This window comes from Mauremys mutica, chromosome 12 (genome assembly GCF_020497125.1).
Source record: "Mauremys mutica isolate MM-2020 ecotype Southern chromosome 12, ASM2049712v1, whole genome shotgun sequence".
NCBI lineage: Eukaryota > Metazoa > Chordata > Testudines > Geoemydidae > Mauremys > Mauremys mutica.
In genome coordinates, this window is record NC_059083.1 from 23,798,962 (window position 1) to 23,823,345 (window position 24,384).

At 54.2% G+C, this 24,384-nt stretch overlaps 1 pseudogene; it reads right to left on the bottom strand.

The window, feature by feature from the left end:
* Positions 1–3,354: 3,354 nt before the first annotated feature.
* Positions 3,355–13,774, bottom strand: LOC123344871 (annotated as a pseudogene).
* Positions 13,775–24,384: the final 10,610 nt, after the last annotated feature.

Sequence of the window (24,384 nt, forward strand, 5' to 3'; positions counted from 1 at the left end):
GTTCTTCCTTAGCTGGGGAGAGGCTGCCTGCTGTTCCACAGCTTCCATCATTCTCTGTGGTCAGGATAGGGCAGCTGGTGGCTTTAACCAGATACCTGTGGCCAGGAGCTGCACAGGCTGGAAAGTGACATATCCCAGTAAACACCAAACTCTTCTCCTAGGGGCACAATACTCTCTATGGGTGTGTGGGTGGACAGATTTCCTGCTTCCATATTTATAATGCATCCCCACTCTGAACTGACCTAACACACACAGAGCCATTACACAACTGGACCAGACCCCCAGAAGACCCCATCCCCAGCTGGTGCACCCCAGTGCTCAAAGACTGACCAATAATTAGCACAGGACAGTAGGTGCCACCCCCCCCCCCCATCAGCCCAGTGGAGCCACCCCCGCTGTCCCAAGACCAACTGTGCCAACCCATTCAACTCCCCCAAACCCTGCTGTAGCCTCCACCTGCCCCTCCCCCACACAGCCTGTGTGTCCCCCCCGGGGGAATGCACCTGCCAGGCGAGCCGGGTAGGGGCAGGTAAATCGACGCTGCCCCGCTGCAGCTACAGCTGTTTGTCCCCCATCAACCAACAACCTCCCCCCCCCGCAGGGAGCCAGGCGCAGCCACGTGGGGGTGTTGGGCGCAGGACGGGGACCAGGGACAGTTGGTAGTTCCCCCGGAGCAAGTCAAGGCCTCCGCACTCGAACCAGGTGCCCGCAGCAGCCACGTGTCGCTGCAAGAGGAACGGGGCCAGCAGCAGCCTGAAAACAGCGAAACCGAAACCAAAAATCGCGTAGGCGCAGTAACGAGCCTTTAAAGTTTTTTTTAAAGCCGATTGGGTAACCGGGAGCCAATCACGCTCTTGGGAGGGAAATTAAAAACCAACCAACAAAACCAGCCACCGGGTGTTTCTCTTCCTGGGACTGACTCGGCTGCTGCTGGGCGGGGAGGAGCCCCCGGGAACATTGCAGCCTGCAGGCGTTTGTGTGACATGTGCCCCAGGGCCCTGTGGCTGGGGGGCATCCCCCTATCGTGGTGCCCTTAAAGGAGCAGAGTCTGTGTGTCTAAGGAAGAATAGTCAGGCTTGGCAGAATTCATTATATATATATATATATATATATATATATATATATATACACACACATACAGCTAGTACTGCAGCTAGTTTTAAGCATTTTTTCAATATTCAATGAGTTAAATTTTCACACTTGCACAAAACTCTGGGTTTAGCATTTCATTCCAATTGTTCTCAATTTCAGTTTTCACGGTTGTGGGAAATTAGGGGGGGGATACGTCAATAGCAAGTCAGACCCCAATGATTTAATGGCCGCAGACACCGAGATTCAAAAAGTTGAAGCTTTATAAGCATGAAAACATAGATGGTTGCATCACCTGTCAAGAGATGCAGAGTCACTGTCCTTCAATCAAACACAAATAAGTTCTCAAGCAGCCTTATCCTTACTTTACGTATCTGTAATTTTCATTGATTATCAATTGAAATATTTTTTCATTGGTCTGTGTGTAGACAGCAAAAGCAACGTTTGCCAACATTTATGAATAAAAGCTCATTCTTCCAAGCCTGGTGATAATAAACTCTCAGGCTAAAAACTTGGTTAAGCTGGACTTGATTCTCATTTACACTAACACTGCTTGTTCCAGTGGAAAGGGGCTGCAGCATCTCCAACTTTCATGATTTTATCATGAGTCTTGTGATATTTGGTGTGTTTGATGAAGCCCCAGCTCCTGGAAGCATGTGAGGAGGTGAGACTCTCGGCTTTTGTTTTCTAAACAAAGAAAGTATCTAGTTCTCTTTGTTGCAGAGAAACACTTAAAAATTTCAACCCAGTGCAGTCTAAAGATCTGAGACACCAAAAGGCAAATAAAATAATACAAATACTTACTATATTGCTCTTATTAAACCTCATGATTTTGGGGGGCTGGCCGGCTTAAGATTTTTAAAGCACCGTGTCAGTAAGAATTCAGAGCGTAAATCTCTCAGTTACCCAAGGAAAGCCCCCTAAATGAGTGTCATCGTTGATCTAAAACAGCCCAGTGAACAGAAAGGGGAACAGACACAGAGGGCAAGCTATGGGAACTTGCAGAGCTGGGCTGAGGGCCCCAAGCAGGCCATGAGCACAGTCCCCCCAGGCCTAACAACAGCAATTCCAGGCCCCAGGGCAGAACAGTCAATGGGCCCCCGCTGGTGCCCGCATGTGCAAGCCGCACCCATGTGCACCCGTCCACCTGACATTTGAGCAGAGCCTGTGCCGGCTGGTGCCCAGCGAGCTGCCGGCTGTGCTGCTGGGCGCGCTCTTCCAGCATGGCCAGGCCTTCCATATGCCCCCCGGCTGCCTTCGCCGCCACTGCTGATATCGCCCCACATGCCATAGGTGCTGAATTTTGGTTTTGCCGGTGGGTGCCCCTTCTCGACTCTGCCCCCTTCCCGAAGGCCAAGCCCCCACTTTGCCACACTCCATCTCTTCCTCCCCCGCTCTGCCCCCTAGATCCCCTCCCCTGAGCACCTCCTAACCACTGCCAACTCCTTTCTGCTTCCTCCTGCTTTAAAGATGAGGTGTGTGTGTTTGGCTCAGTCTCCCTGTCCAAAATGGCAATTTCCAGCATATTTATACACACACTTCCTTCATATTCTAGTTATTGAATGTGTGTCTATCACTGGTATCACAGCAATGTCATTATTAAAATAGTAATGAACTACAGCATTACATTACCATGAATTACAGTCTGTTAAAATCATTACACTCAGCTACAAGCTGCCTTCGCTGACACCCCTGTGTAAAGACACTGTGTTCACTCTGTGCCTCACCCCGGCTTAGCACCTGTTTGGGAGCTGAGGGCCACTGACGGCTGTGGGAAGAAGGTGGATGGGAGGCACAAGCAGTGGGGAGTCTTTCCCCTCCCCCTCCCCCTTCCTCTTTTCTCCACTCCCTGCCCCTGTTCCTCCCTCTTGTTTCTTTTCTAAGTCCTTGCTCCCCACCTTCCTGATGTTTCCCCTTCTTGCTTCCCACCCGTGTCCTTTTTCTCATCTCTCTCTGCTCCCCACCCCCTGGGGGCTCTGTCTAGTGCCCGCAGAGGAGGTTGCCCCTCCTCAGGTAGGAAGGGTGGCCTAGTGGTTCAGGCACAGGCCTGGGGCTCAGCCCCCACCTCTGCCCCTCCTGCAGCTCCAGGGGTTCTTCCCCCTCCTCCCCCCATCCCTGGGGCTGCAGAGAGGGAGGGGGAGGAGCTTCCAACAGCCATAGAGATGAGGAGCCAGGGGCTGGGTAGATGGGAGTCCTCCAAGATCATAGAGACTGGGGTCCCTGAGGCTAGAGAGGCTGATTTCTGGTTCCTGCCTCTGCTGTGTCTCAGGGACACAGGCTGAGCCGGGTTCCCTGCCACACCCAGAACCAGGGTCGGATTCTCTCCCCAGGGACGGAGCCCGGCGGGAAAGTGAAGATCGGGGTCTCGTCACCAGCATCGATAAATGTCACCTGCCCCTGGTCACAGTCCAGACAAACCCGGATCCTGCTGGGGGCCCGGCTCAGGGCAGGGGGGTCGCAGGGGAGGTGAGAGCCCGGAACTGACCCCCCCAGCACCCCACAGCCCAGATCCCCCCCTCAGGGCTGAGGCTGATCCCTCCCTTCCTCCTCACAGACTCTCTGGCCACCCCCACAGCCCAGCATCCCCCATCCCCCACCTCCACCTCCCAGCAATGTCTCCCCGAGGTGAATCCCTCACAGCCCAGCACACAGGACCAACAGTCAAATCTCTCAGGGTTGTGGGGCAGTCGCTGCTGCGTGTGTTCCCATCTCACACGTTTCCGATCCTCAGACAGGACGAGGTTGGGATGAGCCATGTCTGGATCCAGAGTCACATTCACTGGGGAGAGAGAATCAGAGCGTTAGGGGCAGAGCTCAGCCCTGGGGGAGTCTGGGGCCATTTCTCACGCTCCCCAGCAGCCCCGTTCAGGCTGGGAAAGTCCCGGATCCCAGGGAACTGCCTCTGTCCTGGACACCTGAGGGTACGTCTAGACTACCCGCTGTATCAGTGGCTAGCGATCGATTGAGACGCGATATATCGATCCCCGAACGCGCTCCTGTTGACTCCGGAACTCCACCAGCACGAACGGCGGTAGCGGAGTCGACAGGGGGAGCCGCGGACGTCGATCCCACGCCATGAGGACGAGAGGTAAATTGATCTAGACTTCCGCTACGCTATTCACGTAGCTGAAGTTGCGTATCTCAGATCGACCCCCCCCCCTCCCAGTGTAGACCAGCCCTGAGACTGAGCAGAGATGTCACTACAGCTCCTCAGTCTTTGTAACAGGTCCCACTTCATTAGTTTCTCATATATCACAGAGCCTTCAGCACCCACATCCCGCTGCTGGTGTTGCCCCATTCCCAGCAGCACAGACACAGCCAGGAAGGCATCAGAAGTTTTTATTGAGGGAGCAGAAGTGGCAGGTTCCAGCTTTAAACCCCAGAGGGAAGCTCCTCCCCTAATGCAGCCTCCACTCCCAGGCGAGGGAACAGAGGAAAGTGCAGCAATGGGGAACAGCCACTTAAGGCCAGAGAGTAGGAGGTGGCACTGGGTGTGGTAGCACCAGCTCCAGCCTAGAGAGAAAGGAGGAGCTGCCAGTCTCACAGGAAGAGCATCTCCCCAATCCAGGAAGCAGGGAGCAGCTCCAATGGGAGAGCCCAACCCTTCCCAAAGGAAAGGCAGGATGTTGGAGAAGAGCGATGGGGAGACTCCCTGCACTGGGGTGAAGCTGAGGGATGTGGCAGGGAGCTCTGTTCGCGTGTGACTCAGTTAAGAGTGTTTCTGTTCTTCAGAATGGGCATGAACTCAGCACTAAAGGTGGTGTGAGGACTGTTTGTGTGTCTCCGCCCGCTCCATGGCCCTGACCGAGGCCCTGCCCCCTGGCCAGGCTGGGAGACTTGCCCGCTATGGAGAGCACCTGACACTCCACCTGCCCTGGACATGGGTCCATGGGCCTTTGGCAGCAGTTCCCAGCCCATGTCCCCAGCAGTCCCCCCATGTCCCCGGGGTGCACCACCCTGGGCAGGTGGAGGATACAGGGCTTCCCAGTGCAGTCCCTGGATGGCAGCCTGGTTCTGGCTTCTGGCCTGGCCAGGGCCTCAGGGAAAGAGGAGTAGGGGTGGGGCCATTGAGAGAAGCCAGCACCAAGGAGAGATTGGTGCTGTGGGCAGGGGCTGCACTACACAGAGAGGAGCTGCTCAGCTGTCCTGCCCTAAGCATAGATACTGCCTGCGATGCTCCACGCCTGGATAAGGCTTGCAGTGTGTGTGGGGGCAACGTGACCCTCTTCCCCCAAACTATGCCCATGCTGAAAAGTGTCCTGGTCATCCCACCTTTGAAAGTGTGTGTGTGTTCGGTGGGGAGACATGGGCCCCTGGATCTCCTTACCGTTTAATGTGTTATTTTTAGGGCTGTGTGTGTCATGGTCACTGTCAGTTTGGTTGGTAACTTTAGCTACAATCTCATGAAGACATTTTCTCTGGAATTATCTCAAAATTTAAAGGCAATCTTCACCTGCAGACTCACCCTGTCCGTGGGCTCCAAATGATCCTCCCCTTTTTCTCTCCAGTTCAGACGGCAGAGTGTCTTGGGGGAGAAAGGAGAAGAGAGGTGAGATTTCAGACTTTCATATTCATAAGAGCATCCCCACTCTGAAACTGTTTCATAATTATGACAGAGAAACAGACAGAGATGCCCAGAGACACACTCAGGTATTTAATATAAAAAGGTCTGAAATCTATTTCCCCTCTCAATCAGGCATCTCCCAGCAATGGAGCCAGCAGCCTTGCAGCCTCACAACTATCCCAGGACACACAATCTGTAAGAGATTTACTTTTCCCTCCTCATCCCCTCCCTCTCTTCAGACTCCAGTTGGTTTGTCTCATTCATTTACTGGCTTTTGTTGTAACCTAGACCCAGAGCCTGCAAAGACTTTGGCATAAAAGTAACCTTACCCACTTGGGTCCCTTTGACACTAACGGGATGTGAAGAGTTTCCTAAATCCTGGCTCTAATTGTGAGCTGTTGGGTCTGTTTACTCAGTGTCTCTACAGAGAGCAGCACGACGGGCCTCATCCTCCATAGGCAGAAATAGAAATAATAGTAAAATTATTTTATCAAGGTGGAAATTGAGGTGGGGGAGGGTTGGCTCAAAGGGGCCGATTTTCCCCCGTAACGGGAAAAGGAGAGGGAAGGGGCCATTTGTGACTCTGCTGTTCAGTGGCTGCAGGGGCCGGTGCAGACCTTGGCACAGGCTGAGGAAGTTTTGAAGCCAGCCAGAGCTACATCCCTATGACAATGGACCCGGGGTGTTTTAGCCACTGTGCAGAGTGTCAGAGGCCTAACTTTACACTGCCCACCTCCCTCTATCCCTCTTCCACCCGCCCTGACCACCCTCACCCCATTCCCAGACCTCTCAGGAACACGCCTTGTGCCTGCAGCTGCTGGGGAGGAGGCACCAGAGGCCCCTGTGCTGAAGGGATCCCTGACGACAGGGGAGGGGCTTTCTCCTTCCCTGCAGCCCATTTGGCAGAAACTAGCTGCAAATGGGACCAGAGCTCAGTGATGGGCTGGATCCACCTTTGAGAAATGTGCCCCATGGCTGGAGATGGGGCAGTAGACGGGGAGGGCTCTGAGCTATAGAGAGTTCTTTGCCATGTGTCTGGCTGTTGGGTCTTGCCAAAATGCTCGGTATCCAACTGACCACCATATCTGGGGTCGGGAAGGGATTTTCCCCGAAGTCAGATAGACAGAGAGCCGGGGGATTTTTTTCCTTCCTTACTCTGCAGCGTGGGGCGCGGGTTAGTTGCAGTTTGAAACTAGAGTCAATGGTGGATTCTCTGTAACTTGTGTAGCAGGGCAGTTACCCCCCTCCTGGGATAAAAGGAGGTAAAAGGTGAAAAGGAGCTGCGGTCGGCTGACTGGGGAGGCAGCCACAGCTGGGGCCACACCCAATTAGGTCACAACTGGCCCTGATCAAAGGGCTGGGAGCTAGGCAGGCAAGCGTCTCACTGCAGGGTTGCCTGGGAGCACAAGGTACCTTACACAGAGCAGGGCTGGGGTGGGGCAGGCAGAGCTGGGGAGCTCTGGCCTGGCATGTCCCCAGGCTGAGGCCTTGTTAAGGGCCAGGGATGGTACTAGGGCTAGAAAGGCAGTAGGTCCAACCCCTTTGCTAATGATGAGTGGACATTGTGGACTACAGGCTGCCCCAGAGAAAGGGGGCTAGATGACTGGCAGTAACCACTGAGGCAAGGTGGGTATAGAGGGTTGGGATTCCCCTGGGAGAGGAGACCCAGACTGAGGGGGTACTGCTGTGGGCAGAACTCCAAGGTAAGGGGCACTGGGGTCCAGGAGGGACATGGAGGGGCCTGAGCCAGGAGAGACACTGGCCAGCAGTGGGCGCTCTGGAGCGGGAAAGCTAATTCCCTGACTGACCAGCAGGAGGCGCCGCACTGCTGAGTGCTCGACCAGTTACACTTGAAGTTTTAAAATCATGATTTAAGGACTTCAGTAACTTGGCCAGAGGTTAGGGGTCAATTGCAGGAGTGGGTGGGTGAGATTCTGTGGCCTGCAGTGTGCAGTTGGTCAGACTGGATGACCATGATGGTCCCTTCTGGCCTTAAAGTCTTTGAATCATTTCTTAATTTAACAGCATCATCTAAGTGTGAACCAATTGATCTGCACCATTCTCTTCTCAGAGGCTTATCCCAATTTCCATTCCTAGATCCCTTCTAGGTACCTTTGAACTTCCCCAGAATCTCCATTAGCAGAATCGTTTTCTGGGGGAAACCACTGACTCGCTCTTCCAGTTCAGGAGAAATTTCCTCTGGCTGCTGGAACTTCCCCTTCTCACACCTGGAGGGAAACAATTTCACGTGATTATATTTTACTGTGTGACTCATTATAAGTTCTGGCTAGTGAATCGCTGCTCTAATGGGCCTGGAGTTAGAATTCCTCGACTTCTCCCAGCCTCAGAGCAGATGCAACACAGCCCAGGGCCAAGCAATCTACCCTTCAAAGGTCATTAATATTCTTCAACTCTGGTCTGGAGAGACCAGCTCTGGGGACAAAAGGGGAATTGAGTCTCCATGGCCAATTCGCTCCTTGGCCTCCATGCTCTGAGGGTCAGGAGGTTCCCCTGTTTACTGTTGTAGAAATCTGTCCACTAAAAACTGAGACATGAACACCCATCTCCCTGGCTCATTCCACACAGGTCTTCTAACAGTCCTCAGCTTGGGAAGAGTCTTGACCACTGCTGCCCTGGGCTGAATGGTAACCAGGGCCCCAGCAGTGACAGGCCCATATTCCATCCCCACAATCCTGAGGCAGCCAGTCCCCCAGGGATGTGACATCTCTAGGAAATACTTGAGGTCAGTCCTTCCCACTGACTGGAGAATTCGAGAGTCTTCTGTACAAGAGTGAGCACCCCAGGATGGAGTTGATCAGAGAGATTTGTATCCAACATGTGATCTCCCCACACATCTTGCTGTAGAGCCCCACTGAGATGCGGTGCTACCCTCATCATCAAGCTTTTTCCCAGCATTGTGGAGTGTGAGGGAGCCACATACCTGCTCAAAGTGGTTCTGACATCCTAGAGGAGAGAGAGACAAAAGAATTTCAGTCCTCTCTGACACACACACACACAGGGGATTCCAGGGAAAGGATTTAGGAAGTATGGGGGAAGAGACCGTGCCCTGGCCCCAGGGCCATTGATTCCCTGAGCGAATGGGGCTTTTCCATTTTTCATATCTCTGTGACTCTGCTATGAATAATACTCACTTAGATGTCAGCAATGCACACGCCGAGTTACACTGAGATCTCCGACTGCTGGACTCCAGTGCTTATGATTCAGCAGCCCGCTCCTCCCTCTGTGGGGGTCTGGCATGTTTCTAATGATGAGTGCTGGTTTCCAATTGTCCCTGGGGGTGCTCAACCCCATGCCCCACCTCCACTCCAAACCTTTCCCCAATGCCACACCCCAACCCAACTCTTCCCCCTCCCACTCAACCTCCACCCTGTCTCTTCCTCGCCTCCTCTTGTGAGCTGCCATAAATATAAAGGAAAGAGTAACATAAAATACCTCCTTGCAGCTGTACTGAATCGCTTTACCTCTAAGGGGTTAAGAAGCTCAGATAACCTGGTTGGCTCCTGACCAGAAGGACCGATAAGGAAAGAAGCTACTTTCAAATCTGGTGGGTTGCGGAGGTTTTGTTTGGGCTCTGTTTGTTTGTTCCCTCTCCTGATAGAGAGATAGACCAAGCAGCTACAACATCTCCTGAAAACCTACCTGAAATGATCCATCTAAGATTACAAAAATTCTAACTAAGGCAAGGAAATGCGTTAGGTCATTTTTTTGTTTTAGCTTGTGAATTTTCCCTATGCTAAGAGGTAGTTTTATTCCTGTTTTTGTAACTGTGAAGCTGAGTCCAGAGGGGAGTCCTCTGTGTTTGAAATCTTTTTATTACCCTGTAAAGTTACCTTCCATCCTGATTTTGCAGGTGTGATTTTTGTACTTTTTTCTTTATAATAAAGTTCTTCTTTAAAGAACCTGATTGATTTTAGTGTCCTAAAGATAAAGGTCTGGTCTGTACTTACATTAAAGGCAATTGGTTGGTATATTATTCTCAAGCCTCCCCAGGAAAGGGGGTGAAGGCGCTTGGGAGGATATTTTGGGGGAATAGGGATTCCAAGTGACCCATCTCTGAATTTTTGTTTAAATCACTTGGTGGTGGCAGCAAGGACAAGGAAAGGAATTTGTGCCTTGGGGAAGTTTTTAACCTAAGCTGATGGAATATAAGATTAGGGGGTCTTTCATGTGGGTCCCCACATCTGTCCCCCAGAGTTCAAAGTGGGGAGGGAATCCTAACATGAGCACACTCCCTCCCCACTCCTCCCGCTCCCTCCCAGCATCTCCTGCACACAGTGGAACAGCTGATTGCAGCAGGCAGATGGTGCTGGAAGAAGTGGGAGGAGTTGATCGGCAGGGCTGACGGTGGGTAGCACTGAGGGGGAGAGCTGGCTGTCCTGCAGCACCCACCTATGTTTCTCATTCAGTCTCACCTGTAGGAATTCACTCGCTGGCTTCTGACACTTTCCCTCCATCTCACTGATCAGCTCACTCAGACGGGAAATCTGCTCAGAGAGTTTACTGACATTTTCATTCTGGATCCTCACAATCTCCTTGTCCAGCTCCTCCAGCTGGGCCAGCAGGAGTCGCTCTTGTTCCTCCAGGAACTGCTGCAATTGCTGAAATTCAGACACAATCTTCTGCCTCTCGGTTTGTGTTTTTTTCTGTATGAAATAGGGCAAGGGCTGGTCAGGGACATAAGGACGGAATCCAGGGTCCTTTCATGGAGAGCTGAGTGTGCAGGAGGGTGATTTTCTTTGAAAATCCTAAGATCTCTGACATTTGACTCTACCCTGTGGGTACTAGGCAGGGGATTCTCTCACACCTTCCCTTTTGGCCCCTGTATCTCTGTGAAAGGGATGTTTCTCTGTCAGTCATGGTCAGCATCTTCTGTTATTTATGGTCTGTGGAAATTCAGACCCAGAGCAGCAGGAGGCAGGACTCAGCACTACACTAACAGAGACGTCAGGGGAGTTAAAAGAAACAATTTTTTAAAAAATGCACAAAATGTCTAGACACAGAGGACAAGCACTTCACGGGGACATTTATGTGAATTCAGGCAAGCCACAAGGGCTACTCATCAACTGAAATGAAAGCTTAGGGCTTGTCTACACATGAATCAAACCCAGGAATCCATGATCATGGAGAAACACGCACAAGCCCACGTTCACCAAGGCCACACAGGAGTCTGCCTCCAAACAGACCTCCCGCTGCCAGTCCCTGCTGGTCCATAACAACTGGCACCTACCAGATACTCCTGGGTTTTCCCCTCTCCAGTCACTTTCAATCCCAGCAGCTTTTCTCTCTCTTCCCTCAGAGTCTTCAAATGGGCCTGGATTCTTTCCTGAAGAAACAGAAATGATTTGGGAGGTTTCATCTGGATAGTTGAGAGGTGCTTGGAAGGGGTGTTTTTGCACCCAAAACCCAAGATGACTGTGGTTCTAATCGCTTTGTGACATCAGGACCGCCAAGGTGATGAAACCTCATTAATGGAGACTGGGAAAGCTTTACATTTGGACTCGTTACCTATTCAGATTCAGTCTTTTTAGTAATTAGAGAGAGATCTCAATTATACCCAAGCTTTACTGGTATTTGTGAACTGATTAATGGTACAGAGCATAACAGGGCACTGGAGTCACATGGGGGTGAATCAATAAACCTGTTTTTTGAAGGTTTAACAAACAAAGTGATACAAATCTCAGAAGCCACCAGGGTTTAAATAGGGGCTGGGATTTCAGCCCTGAATCCCTGGGGCTGCACTGGTTGGGCAGAGCTGGTCTAAGCACCAGGGCAAATCTCGTGAGATGTCAGGAGGCCGTTCGTCTGGTTTGAAGCTGCACAGTCGAGTTTTGTGGAGCACTGTCCCTGTGCGGTAGGGACTCAGCACTGGACTTGGCTTTGTCTGGTGCAAAAGGGAGAGGAGGAGACTGAGGCTGCAGGAGGACACCCGTGAGGGTGGGGGCAGGGCTGGGGTGTCACCTTCATGCGGAATGATGCAGGCGGGTGGCACACTGGAAAAAATGGTCGTGGGGTCTACAGAGGGTGACTGATACTGGTGAGGACGGGTCCATGCAGGCAGGTGTGAGGGTGTCCCGTGTTCTGGGGATGCCTCAGTGACCTCCCTAATTAGACATGATGCAGATTTGTATAAAGGACGGGTTGGGGGTTGCCCCAGTGCTGTCCTAACCCCTCTCCATGGCAATGCCCCCGGATAGGTACCCCACGGTCCCATTCCCTGGTAAAGATCCCGGAAGCAGTGCATTCTGAGAGATTACAAAAGGCTGCCTGGTGGGACTAACAGAACAGCTCTGGCTGGTCCTTGCCCACGTACACAACAGAGCAGGTCAGACTGGCACCGGTCAGCTCCAGCCTGGGGTTAGTTTTGCTACAATCCAGTGTAATCCCAGTGGTACTTGGCATGGACCTGAGCTGTCTGGAGCCCTTTTGTGTGCGGACTGAAGGTGCTCGGGGTCCCACACAGCGTTTAGCCCAGTGATCTCCTCTAGTACAGGCCGGCAGCATCTGAGTTTAACCCTTCATGGAGCGACACGGGAGTTCAGAATCCCAGTGAGAAACCTCCTCTACCTGGTGCGCCTGGGACGTTTATCAAGGTGTCTCCCCCTCCTAACGGAGACACTTCATCACTGGGTGGGGCTGATGCTAAGATGGCAGCATGGCAAAGTGGTTCGGGTCTTGGACTGGGGTCTGGGGAGATCTGGGTTCTATGCTAAGCTCTGTCACTAACACGCTCGGTGACTATGCGCAACTCACTGCCCCGCTTTGTGCCTCAGTTTCCCTTCCCACCTTTTGTCTAGCTAGACCAGTGGTCACCTACCAGTCGATTGTGATCAACTAGTTGATCCTGGAGATTCTCCCAGTCGATCGCAATCTCTGGGAGCTGTGCGGCACTCCCAGAAGGGGCCAGCTTGCCCCCGAAGCCTGGGGTGAGGGCAGGGTTCTCTTCACAGGGCTCCTGCCTGCAAGCACTGCCCCCGCAGCTCCTATTGGCCGGAAACGGGGAACTGTGGCCAATGGGAGCTGCGGGAGTGGTTCCTGCAGAGAGGGGCAGCGTGTGCAGCCACATGCTCCCCTCCAGGGGCCACAGGGGCACATTGGCCCCTTCCAGGACTGGCGCAGGGTCGGGACAGGCAGGGAGCCTGCGTTAGCCCTGCTGCTCTACTGACCGGGAGCCACCTGAGGTAAGTCAGTGCTGCCCAGCTGGAGCCAGCTTCCCTCACCCCCTCCTGCACCCCAACCCCCTACTCCAGCCCTGACCCTCCTCCCAGAGCCAGCACCCTGTGCCCTCACCTGCACCCCAACCCTCTGCCCCAGCCTGGAGCCCTCTCCTGCACCCCAACCCCCTGCCCCAGGCTCAGCCCAGAGCCCACACCCCCACCTGAATCCCAACCTCCTGCCACAGACCAGTGAACGTGAGTGAGGGTGGGGGAGAGCAAGCAATGGACGGGGGGGGGGAATGGAGTGAGCGGTACTTCGGGCGGGGGGTGTAGATCCTGCTTTCAAGATTTGATATTTTGCCTGTTGCCACGCTGCCAGATCGTTAATTTCGTTATAGCATCTCCCCACACAATGAAGACTTTACAGAGCTGAATGATGAGTCACACCCGTGACAGGGAACTTTCAGTCAAATTAGCCTGTAATTAAAACCCCAAAGTTAACCAATTAAATTTTACAGCAATTCCCTACCTTGTACTCCTGGGCAGCCTCCTGGATGGGAACCACCGTGTGAGCGCGGTGAGTCCGGGACTCTCTGCAGATCACACAGATGGGGGTTTGATCCTCTTCACAGAACAGTTTCAGAGCCTCCTGGTGTTTCCCACACACCCCGTCCCCTCCTGCTCCCTTTGCTGCCTGCAAACTCAACCGCTTGACGAGTTCTACGACATTTGCCAGCTGCCTGTTGGGTCTGAGGTTTCCCTGTTGCACAGTTTCTCTGCACTGAGGGCAGGAGGCGGCTGTATCGGATCCCTCCCAGCACTGGCTGATGCAGGCTCGGCAGAAATTGTGCCCACACTCCACACTGACAGGTTCTGTGAAATATTCCAGACAGACGGGACATGTCGCTTCCTCCTGGAGTCTTTCCACGGGGTTCTCTGCAGCCATGGCTCCCTCTGGATAGTGGATTAGGGTTAGTTTCAATTTCCTGAATTTACACTCTGCCCCGCCTGCAGCAGCACTGGGGTGTTTCCTTGCCTGAACATGACTCAGGGCTTGGCTACACTTGAAAATTGCAGCGCTGGGATTTACAGCGCTGGTCGTGCAGCCGTGTAGGGACAGCGCTGGTGTGTGGCCACACTGACAACTACCAGCGCTGCAGTGTGGCCACACTTGCAGCATTTGCAGCGCTGTATTGAGAGGTGCATTGTGGGCAGCTATCCCACAGAGCACCTCGTCCCATTTTGGCGCTGTGGGTTGTGGGAAGGGGACGGAAGGGTGCGGGTCATTCCGCTTCCTGTCCCAATGGCCCGTGGTGCATCGCTTCACATCCCAGCATTCACAGTTTTTCCAGCCACGTTTGGCGCCATTGTGAGTCTCTTTCTGCTTTTTACTCTCTGTCTGTGAATCGCGATTTCTGTGGGAAATGGAGCCCAAGCTGCTGAGGACTGTGCTGATGAGTGTCGCCAGCACAACACGTTTGGCAGTTGAGCTATTCCTTCAGCTCCAAAGTGACAGTGAGGAGTCCGACGATGATATCGATATCGAGTCGCCTGCCGCGTGTGACACTACAGTGCTTGTGGCATGCACGGAAATGCTCAGCACCGTTGAACGCTGCTTTTGGGCTCGGGAAACAAGCACTGAGTGGTGGGATCACATCGTCGTGGAAGTCTGGAATGACGAGCAGTGGCTGCAGAACTTTCGTATGAGAAAAGCCACTTTCATGGAATTGTGTGCTGAGCTCGCCCCCACCCTGCAGCACAAGGACACGAGATTGAGAGCTGCCCTGATGGTGGAAAAGCGGGTGGCTATTGCTATCTGGAAGCTGGCAACTCCAGACAGCTACCGGTCGGTCGGGAACCAGTTTGGAGTGGGAAAGTCGACCGTTGGAATCGTGTTGATGCAAGTTTGCAGGGCAATTAATCGCATCCTGTTAAGAAGGACCGTGACTCTGGGGAACATGCAGGACATTGTGGATGGCTTTGCACAAATGGGTTTCCCTAACTGTGGAGGAGCGATAGATGGGACGCATATTCCTATTCTGGCACCCCCCCCCCCAACCTAGCATCTGAGTACATTAATCGCAAGGGGTATTTCTCTATGGTTCTCCAGGCGCTTGTGGATCACCGTGGGCGTTTCATTGACATTTACACAGGCTGGCCTTGAAAGGTGCATGATGCACGCATCTTTCGGAACAGTGGCCTGTTCAGGAAGATGCAGGCAGGGACTTATTTGCCAGACAGGAAGATCACAGTAGGGGACGTCGAAATGCCCATTGTGATCCTTGGAGACCCCACTTACCCGTTACTGCCTTGGCTCATGAAACCGTATACAGGGAAGCTTGACAGGAGCAAGGACCGGTTCAACTACAGGCTGAGCCGGTGCCGAATGACTGTGGAGTGTGCTTTTGGGCGTTTAAAAGCCTGCTGGAGGTTCCTGTATGGGAAGCTAGACTTGGGGGAAAGCAGCATCCCCGCGGTTATATCCGCATGCTGTACCCTCCATAATATTTGTGAAGGGAAGGGTGAAACATTCAGTCAGGCATGGACCACTGAGGTTCAAGTCCTGGAGGCTGAATATGCACAGCCAGAGAGCAGGGCTAATAGAGAGGCCCAGCACAGGGCTACAAGGATTAGGGATGCCTTGAGGGAAGAATTTGAGGCTGAAAGCCAACAGTAATGTTTGCTGCCTTGCATGGGAGTGAAGTGCAGTGGTTACACTGTTAGGATTCTATTATCCCTAACATGATTTGCAGTGACTGTTTCTTTACTGGAATAAGGTATATTTCACTATAGTAAAGACTGTTTTCAAAGCCAAGATTTATTTTATTGAAAAGAAAAAAACTTCATTGACAGACATACAACATTTCAGGAACCTAAAAGGTCAGGGGGGTGGGTTGGTGAACTGTACAGTCACAGGTTTGCATATGTCCTGTCTGCAGTGCTGTGGAATGGCTGCTGCACTTCAGGGTGCATATACTGCATGGTGATGGGGGTTGAGTGCAGAGGGTAAGGGTCATAGTTCTCAGGGCTGGTTGGTGAACGTACAGGTGTTGGAGGCAGCTGGTGGTGGTAAGAACCTGGATGCTGGGGAAGGGAGGTTTGAGCTGACATTGGGGCACAAGGGGAAAAGCTTTGGGACGGGGGGGGCGGGGGAGTAGCACGGTAGTGCTCTGCTTGCATGGCTACGAGTGACTCGATAGAGTCCGCTTGGCGCGACAGGATGCTTAGCAGCTGCTCTGTGCTTTTCCTCCTGTCCACTGCGTTTCTCTGGCGGATCCTGCTTTCCCTCTGGCGGATCCTGCTTTCCCTTTCTCTCCACTCCTGCAGCTGTTTACTCTCTCGAGCAGAGTGATCAATAACTGTTTTCAGCATGTCTTCCTTGGTTTTTCGTGGCTTTTTCCTCAGATTCTGTAGTCTCTGTGCTGTGGTAGATCTGGGCAGTCCAGCAGTCAAGGTCACTTCTTGAAGGCAAAAATGGCAACATTTAACAGAGTAGCATTGTTCATTATCTCATCCAAACAGTAATTCCCACACACTGAAGGAGTTTTCAGTGTTCACTTTAGCATTCTTTTCCCATACCAAATAAAACCACACATAACAAAACAGGAGCCACGAAATGGTGAGTAAGGGGTACTGAGATTGCTTCAGGGCTGTGCAGGGGTTTCTGTGCGTTGGGGACAGCAAACAGCTACAGGGGGGATCTGCACTAAACACTCTCCCAACATTTTCCACAGGAGTTACTCCTGGAAGATATCTCCCTGCTGCGGGTCACCAGGGAAGAGCGGGAAGGTCTTCTACAGCAATGCGGATTCCGCCCTGGCCCCTATGCAGCTTGCCTGTGTGCAGCAATGGTCCCCCCACCCCTCGCGGCACAGTGGCGCGGACGCGTTAGCCTGACTGGGACAAGGACCACAGTGGCTCTCCCTATAAACCTGCGCAGGCACATTGCCCACGCTCTGGCTGAAACTTTTGAGGAGATTACTGCAGCCGATTACCACGACGTGATAGACCACATCAGTGGGCTATTCCACATCTAGGCATGCATGCATGCAGCCCTAACCCCCACTCTTCTCCCGAAACATTTCCAGCCTGATAATAGAAGCCGCTTACTGGTAACCCGCTCCTCTGCTTGTCCTTCAGCAAGTGCTGGCTGCTGCGATTGGCTACCTTCCTCCTGGCTTGAGAAGAGCTCCTGGCTGCATGCCCCCTGGGACTCTGGGGTGTCTTCCCCCATCCCAGTAGCTTCACTCGCGGTTTCCTCCGCCCCCCCCTCCTCCTCCTCCTGCTGCTCATGTCCCCCACCCTGCTCAGAAGTGTCCATCGTGGTCCTCGGATTGGCAGTGGGGTCACCCCCAAGTATCGCATCCATCTCCCTGTAAAAACGGCAGGTTGGGGGGGCAGCGCCGGAGCGGCTGTTTCCCTCGCGGGCTTTGTAATAGGCACTCCGCAGCTCCTTTACTTTAACCCTGCATTGCAGCGCGTCCTGCTCATGGCCCCTATCCAGCATGGCTCTTGATACCTGGGCAAAGGTATCATAATTCCTACGGCTGGAGCGCAGCTGGGACTGCACAGCTTCCTCCCCCGAAACACTAATGAGGTCCAGCAACTTGCCATTGCTCCATGCTGGGGCTCGTTTGCCACGTGGAGGCATGGTCACCTGGAAAGATTAACTGATTGCACTCCACACCTGGCTGCAGCAAACAGGAAGGGGATTTTTTAAATTCCAAGGGCATTTAAAGGGTGGGTCACCTGAGGGGCCAGAGCAGTAGAGTACAAACTGATGAGCAGAGTGGCTGAACAGGAATTCTGGGACATCTCCTAATACCCTGGAGGCCAATAACAGCGCTGGTGTGTGTCCACACTTGACGAGCAGCGCTGGATCACCAGCGCTGTACTCGCTACACCCCAACCAGACCAGGTGTTCAGCCAGCGCTGCAGCCAGGGAGTTGCAGCGCTGGATGTGCCTTGCAGGTGTGGACAGTTACTAATTGCAGTGCTGGAAAGCCTCCACCAGCGCTGCAACTTTCAAGTGTAGCCAAGCCCTGAGTTCCTTGACGTTTATGTGAAGGGTCAGGTCCTGCAGAGAGCACAGGCCTTGGGTCTGAAAATTCCCCTCATGGGCCCCCCAGCCCAGGTCTGATGCATCGGACACCAGCTCCAACAATGGGGCCCTGTCCCTGAACAGGACCCTTTGGAGCATGTTGCTTGGGGCATACCACCACCGCAGGGTGGTGAGCACTGAGTTTGGCACGGTGAGGACCTAGTCCTCCTGCGGGATGGAGGGGGGCAAGGTCACAATCAGGTCGTCCGGACGGGGCGAGGAGGCCGGTGCGGTGCTTTGGGTGTTGGCTGGCACTGGAGGATCCACCACCTGGTTGGACTCTGGCACGGTACTGAGGACACGGGTCCCACCGATTCCTTTCCTGGTGGTGTAGTGGAGGCCGACAGGGCTTCCGATGCCTTGGCCACCGAGCGAGCCCACATTTGGGGGCTGCACCGGAGGCCATGGTGACCACTGGTACCACTGGGCTGGCAATGATGCTCAGTGCCATCACACTTGCTGCAGCACCGGCGGATCTGGCTGTTCGAGTTGGCTAGCCTGGCCTGTAGATGAACGGCCGTGAGCAGAGGCTGGGCTGGCATATAACTCGCTGCTGTTTCTGGACTGGGAGTAGAGGTGGCGTCGGGATCTGCGTCGGCCACAGGACCACGATCTCGATGCGGAGGAACGGCACCAACGGTAATAGCTGCTCCGTGATCGACGGGCGGACCTACGACAGCGGGATGCCGGCGATCGACACCCAGGGCTACGATGCCTTGGCGGAGACTTGGAGCGGGAGTCCGAGTGGGAACGGCATCTACAATCGTGCTGCGCCCAACTGCAGTACGTCCTTCGAGATGAGGACCGCTGGTAACCTCCGCCACAGTCCCGTCGATATTTGCTCTGCGAAGAGGAGCGCTGCCAGGAGTCTGGCCGGCGTTGAGAGTGATCGACAATGGACTGGGCCCTGAACGGTCGCTAGGCAGTGAGTGGTGTCGGGAAAGTTCCCGAGACTGAGACCAGTACCGGGCCGGCGGCAACTGCGGTGATCCCAGCGGTGGCTTGCCTCTGGAGCATGGGGAAGCTCCCCTTCTACCGCGCCAGCCAGGCACCAATTCAGGCAGGGCCAGCTTTAGGCACCAACCCTCCAAGCATGTGCTTGGGGCGGCACTTTCTAAGAGGTGGCAAAATCCACCCCCCCTCCCTTTTTTTTTGTTTTTTTGCTTGGAGTGACAAAAAGCCACTCGCCCTGTCAGCGCACGAGCTGGGATCCGCGCCCCCTGCCCAGCCTGGCGGCACCCTGCACAGCCCACTCGGGCAGGGAAACGCCGCGCTGCCCTGGGGAGACTCAGAGCGGCAGCAGCAGCAGGACCCCTCCCCCCTCCCTGCATCCCAGGTCCCGCTTCCCTCCCTCCTCGGCTCCTCACACACTCTGGGAGCCCCTCTCGCGCAGCCGCAGCCCGGGCTCGGCTCCCCCCATCCCCGGCTCCTCACATGCTCCGGGAGCCCCTCTTGCCACCGCCGCAGCCCAGGCCCTGGAGCGAAGCAGGGTCCCCTGGAGCCGAGCCTGAGCTGCGGCGGTGAGAGGGGCTCCTGGAGTGTGTGAGGAGCTGGTGAGGGAGGGAAGCGGGGTCCCCTGGAGCCGAGCCCCAGCTGCGGGGGCGAGAGGGGATCCTGGAGTGTGTGAAGAGGTGAGTGGCCGGTAGGGCTCATCGGTGCTGAGCAGGTAGCCCTGCAGCCGGAGATCCTCGCCTTCCCGCCCGCCGGGGCTGGGCCAGGGCACCGTGAGGCTGAAGAGCAGCAGGTCCGGGGGGCTCTCCAGGTCCTCGGCCGCCAGCATGTCGGGAGTGAGGGCAGTGAGCACTAACTGATCTGCCTCAGCCACCAGCAGCACCGCGAAGCCCAGGGAGGGGGCCCTGTTCTCCGCGTCGCCCCGCACCGCCACCTGGAAGTACTCCCACTATGCGCTGCCCAGCAGCTCCACCCGCATGGGAACGGAGTCGCGGCTGGGCCAGAGCTCAGCTGCCGTGTGCTGGTAGCAGATCCCATGTTTGGGGGTGGGGAGCCTAATGCTGGAGTGGCTGGGGTGTGGGTGAGGGGGAGAGAGAGAGAGCCCAGTGCTGGGGTGGTCGAGGGGGGCTTGGGCTGGGGTGTGGGGTAGCCAAAAATTTTTTTGCTTGGGGCGGCAAAAAACCTAGAGCCTGCCCTGAATCCAGGGGTTGCAGGGGCTGCTCCCCGCACACGGGTACTGCTAGGGGAAAAACATCCAGCACTGGTGCACGTGGCGAGCACGCACACCTATTGTGGAATAGACATGAGCAATCACTCGAAGAAGAACTCACCCTGTCTGTGTGCTCCTAGGGGTTCTCCAATTTCTGTCTCCAATGCAGACAGCAGAGTGTCTGGTGGGGGAAAGGAGAAAAGAGACGAGATTTCAGGCTTTCATATTTGTAACAGCGTCCCCACTCTGAACACATAGAACTGTGTTTTCATCATGACAGAACAGACTGAGAGGCCCAGAGACACACTCAGGCATTTAATATAAACTAACTGAAACCTTCTATTTCCTCTCTTATTCAGGCATTTCCCAGCAATAGAACCAACATCCTTGCAGCCTCACAACCATCCCAGGACCCACAATCTGTAAGTGAGATTTATTTTTCCCCTCATCATCCCCTCCCACCCCTGAGACTCCAGTTGGTTTGTCTCATTCACTCACTGCCTTTTGTCGTACCCTAGACCCAGATCATACAAAGACTTTATCATAAAAGTAACTTTACCCACTTTGGTCTCTTTGGCCAGGGGTAGGCAGCATCATATTGTATGACAGACACTTGACAAAATTACCAAACCTAGGGTTTGGCTACACTTGCAGCTGTACAGCGCTGGGAGTTACAGCTGTCTTCGTACAGCTGTGGAGGGAAAGTGCTGCAGTGTGGCCACACTGACAGCTACCAGCGCTGCAGTGTGGCCACATTTGCTGCATTTGCAGCGGTGTTGGGAGTGGTGCATTATGGGCAGCTATCCCAGCGTTCAAGTGGCTGTAACGTGCTTTTCAAAAGAGGGGGGTGGGGTGGAGTGTGACAGGGAGCGTGGGGGAGACAGAGAGAGTGGATTTTTGGAGCTGACACTGTGTCAGCTCCCTGCCTTGCAAATTCTGACCCCTTCCCCCACCCCGTCTCATTCACTAAATGCAAATAGCCTCTTTGGTTTTTTCCTCACAGACCAGATAAGCAGCCTCCCCGAAACGGACCCCCCACCCCGCCCCGCAATGCTTCTCTCCTCAAGCCCCTTCCCTCCCCCCTCTTCAAGCAAACACTAGCTGTGGGCTTTCCAAAGGGAGCTCCCTGCCTCTGCTCGAGCAAACAGGAGCTGTGTTTGTTTTTTAGATAAGCAGCTCCGGGATCCCCAGTTCACAACAAAACAAACAGAGGCATCACAACAAAACAAAGAGAGTTATCTTTACTTAAAAGCATTATGGGAAAGTTCTGGAGGTCAGTTACAGCGTAGTAGTACACACACAGCCCTAAAAATAACACATTAAACAGTAAGGAGATCCAGGGGCCCATGTCTCCCCCCACAACACCCACACACTTTTAAAGGTGGGATGACCAGGACACTTTTCAGCATGGGCATAGTTTGGGGGAAGAGGGCCACGTTGCCCCCCCACACACACTGCAAGCCTTGGGCAGGTGTGGAGCATGGCAGGCAGTATCTATGCTTAGGGCAGGGCAGCTGAGCAGCTCCTCTGTGTAGTGCAGCCCCTGCCCACAGCACCAATCTCACCCTGGTGCTGGTCTCTCTCAATGGCCCCACCCCTGCTCCTCTTTCCCTGAGGCCCTGGCCAGGCCAGAAGCCAGAACCAAGCTGCCATCCAGGGACTGCACTGGGAAGCCCTGGATCCTCCACCTGCCCAGGGTGGTGCACCCCAGGGAGTGGGGACATGGGCTGGGTACTGCTGCCAAAGGCCCATGGACCCATGTCCAGGGCAGGTGGAGTGTCAGGGGCTCTCCATAGCGGGCAAGTCTCCCAGCCTGGACAGGGGGCAGGGCCTTGGTCAGGGCCACGGAGGGGGCGGAGACACAAAAAGAGTCCTGACACCACCCTTAGTGCTGAGTTCATGCCCATTCTGATGAACAGAAACACTCTTAACTGAGTCACACGCGAACAGAGCTCCCTGCCACATCCCTCTGCTTCACCCCGGTGCAGGGGGTCCCCCATCGCTCTTCTCCCACATCCTGCCTTTCCTCTGGGCAGGGCTGGGCTGCCCATTGGAGCTGCTCCCTGCTTCCTGGATTGGGGAGATGCTCTTCCTGTGAGACTGGCAGCTCCTCCTTTCTCTCTAGGCTGGAGATGGTGCTACCCCACCCAGTGCCACCTCCTACTCTCTGGTCTTAAGTGGCTGTTCCCCATTGCTGCACCTTCCTCTCTGTTCTCTGGCCTGGGAGTGGACGCTGCATTAGGGAAGGGAGCTTCTCTCTGGGGTTTAAAGCTGGTACCTGCCACTTCTGCTCCCTCAATAAAAGCTTCTGACGCCTTCCTGGCTGTGTCTGTGCTGCTGGGAATGGGGCAACACCAGCAGCGGGATGTGGGAGCTGAAGCCTCTGTGATAAATGAGAAACTAATGAAGTGGGACCTGTTACAAAGACTGAGGAGCTGCAGTGACATCTGTGCTCAGTCTCAGGGCTGGTCTACACTGTGGGGGGTGTCGATCTGAGATAACGCAACTTCAGCTACGTGAATAGCGTAGCTGAAGTCAAAGTATCTTAGATCAATTTACCTCTTGTCCTCATGGCGTGGGATCGACGTCCGCGGTTCCCCCTGTCGACTCCGCTACCGCCGTTCATGCTGGTGGAGTTCCGGAGTCAACAGGATTGCGTTTGGGGATTGATATTGTTAGGCCTGAATAAAGATGTAGCACAAAACCAGTTGTGCCAACCTGACTGAAGTCAAGCATCTAGAGGTTTCTGGGTAATCCCAGAGTGGAAAATACTGAGAAGCAGCATTGTCTCACAAAGCCCTGGGAAACAGTGAAATCAGTGAAGGGGCTGGGACCAGCTGTGTTATATTGAGAAACAAACTGTCTGAGGAACTGATAAGAAACACAAGCATCTCACAGTTCTGACTCTAACTCCTTGGTTTAGTGTTCGGTGTGTTTTAACTCCCTCGCATTCCTAACCTTTGGCGCTTGTTGAGATATTAACAATTCAATATTGTAGAGACTAGGCATGCGTATATATTAAAAGGTGTCTAATTTCTAGTTGTTAGACAAAGGGGGTGGATTGTTCTAGTGAATGATCTATGACGTAATAAAACTGTCTATATAAGCTAATACTAAGCTGTAAAGAGGCGGCTGGTTCTCTTCGGATACGAGCTGCTCTTTTACTGACACGTGCACTTGTCAATAAAGAACTTTTGATCGGACCTTGCTGGTGTTGCCTGTCTCTCTGTGGTCAGACAACGAACTTCGCTGTCGGGGTTCGAGTCCCCGACAATATATCGCATCTCAATCGATCGCTACCCGCCGATACGGCAGGTAGTCTAGACGTACCCTCAGGTGCCCAGGACAGAGGCAGTTCCCTCGGATCCGGGACTGTCCCAGCCTGAATGGGGCTGCTGGGGAGTGTGAGAAATGGCCCCAGACTCCTCCAGGGCTGAGCTCTGCCCCTAACGCTCTGATTCTCTCTCCAGTGAATGTGACTCTGGATCCAGACATGGCTCATCCCAACCTCGTCCTGTCTGAGGATCGGAAAAGTGTGAGACGGGGAGACACACGGCAGGATCTGCCTGACAACCCTGAGAGATTTGACACTATGTTCTGTGTGCTCGGCTGTGAGGGAATTCATCTTGGGGAGACATTGCTGGGAGGTGGAGGTGGGGGCTGGGCGATTCTGGTCTGTGGGGGTGGCCAGAGAGTCTGTGGGGAGGACGGGACGGATCAGTCGTAGCCCTGAGGGGGGGATCTGGGCTGTGGGGCGGTTGGGGGGTCAGTTCCGGGCTCTCACCTCCCCTGTGACCCCCCCTGCCCCTGAGCCGGGCCCCCAGCAGGATCCGGGTTTGTCTGGACTGTGGCCGGGGGCAGGTGACATTTATCGATGCTGGTGACGAGGCCCCGATCTTCACTTTCCCGCCGGGCTCCGTCCCTGGGGGGAGAATCCGACCCTGGTTCCAGGTGTGGGGCCGGGATCCCGGCTCCGACTGTGTCCCTGAGACACAGCAGAGGGGGGAACTGGAAATCAGCCTCTCTAGCCACACACAGCCCAGTCTCTATGACCTTGGAAGACTCCCATCTACCCAGCCTCTGGCTCCTCATCTCTATGGCCCCTGGAAGCACCTCCCCCGCCCTCTTTGCAGCCTCAGGGATGTGGGAGGAGGGGGAAGAACCTAGGAAGAGAGTTTGGGTTTACTGTGATGTGTCACTAACCAGCCTATGCTCTGTCTCTGTCCTGTGCAAATCCATGTCAATCAGGAATTGCTCAGCTGTGTTCTGCGGAGCGGTGACTGCTTCCACGGGG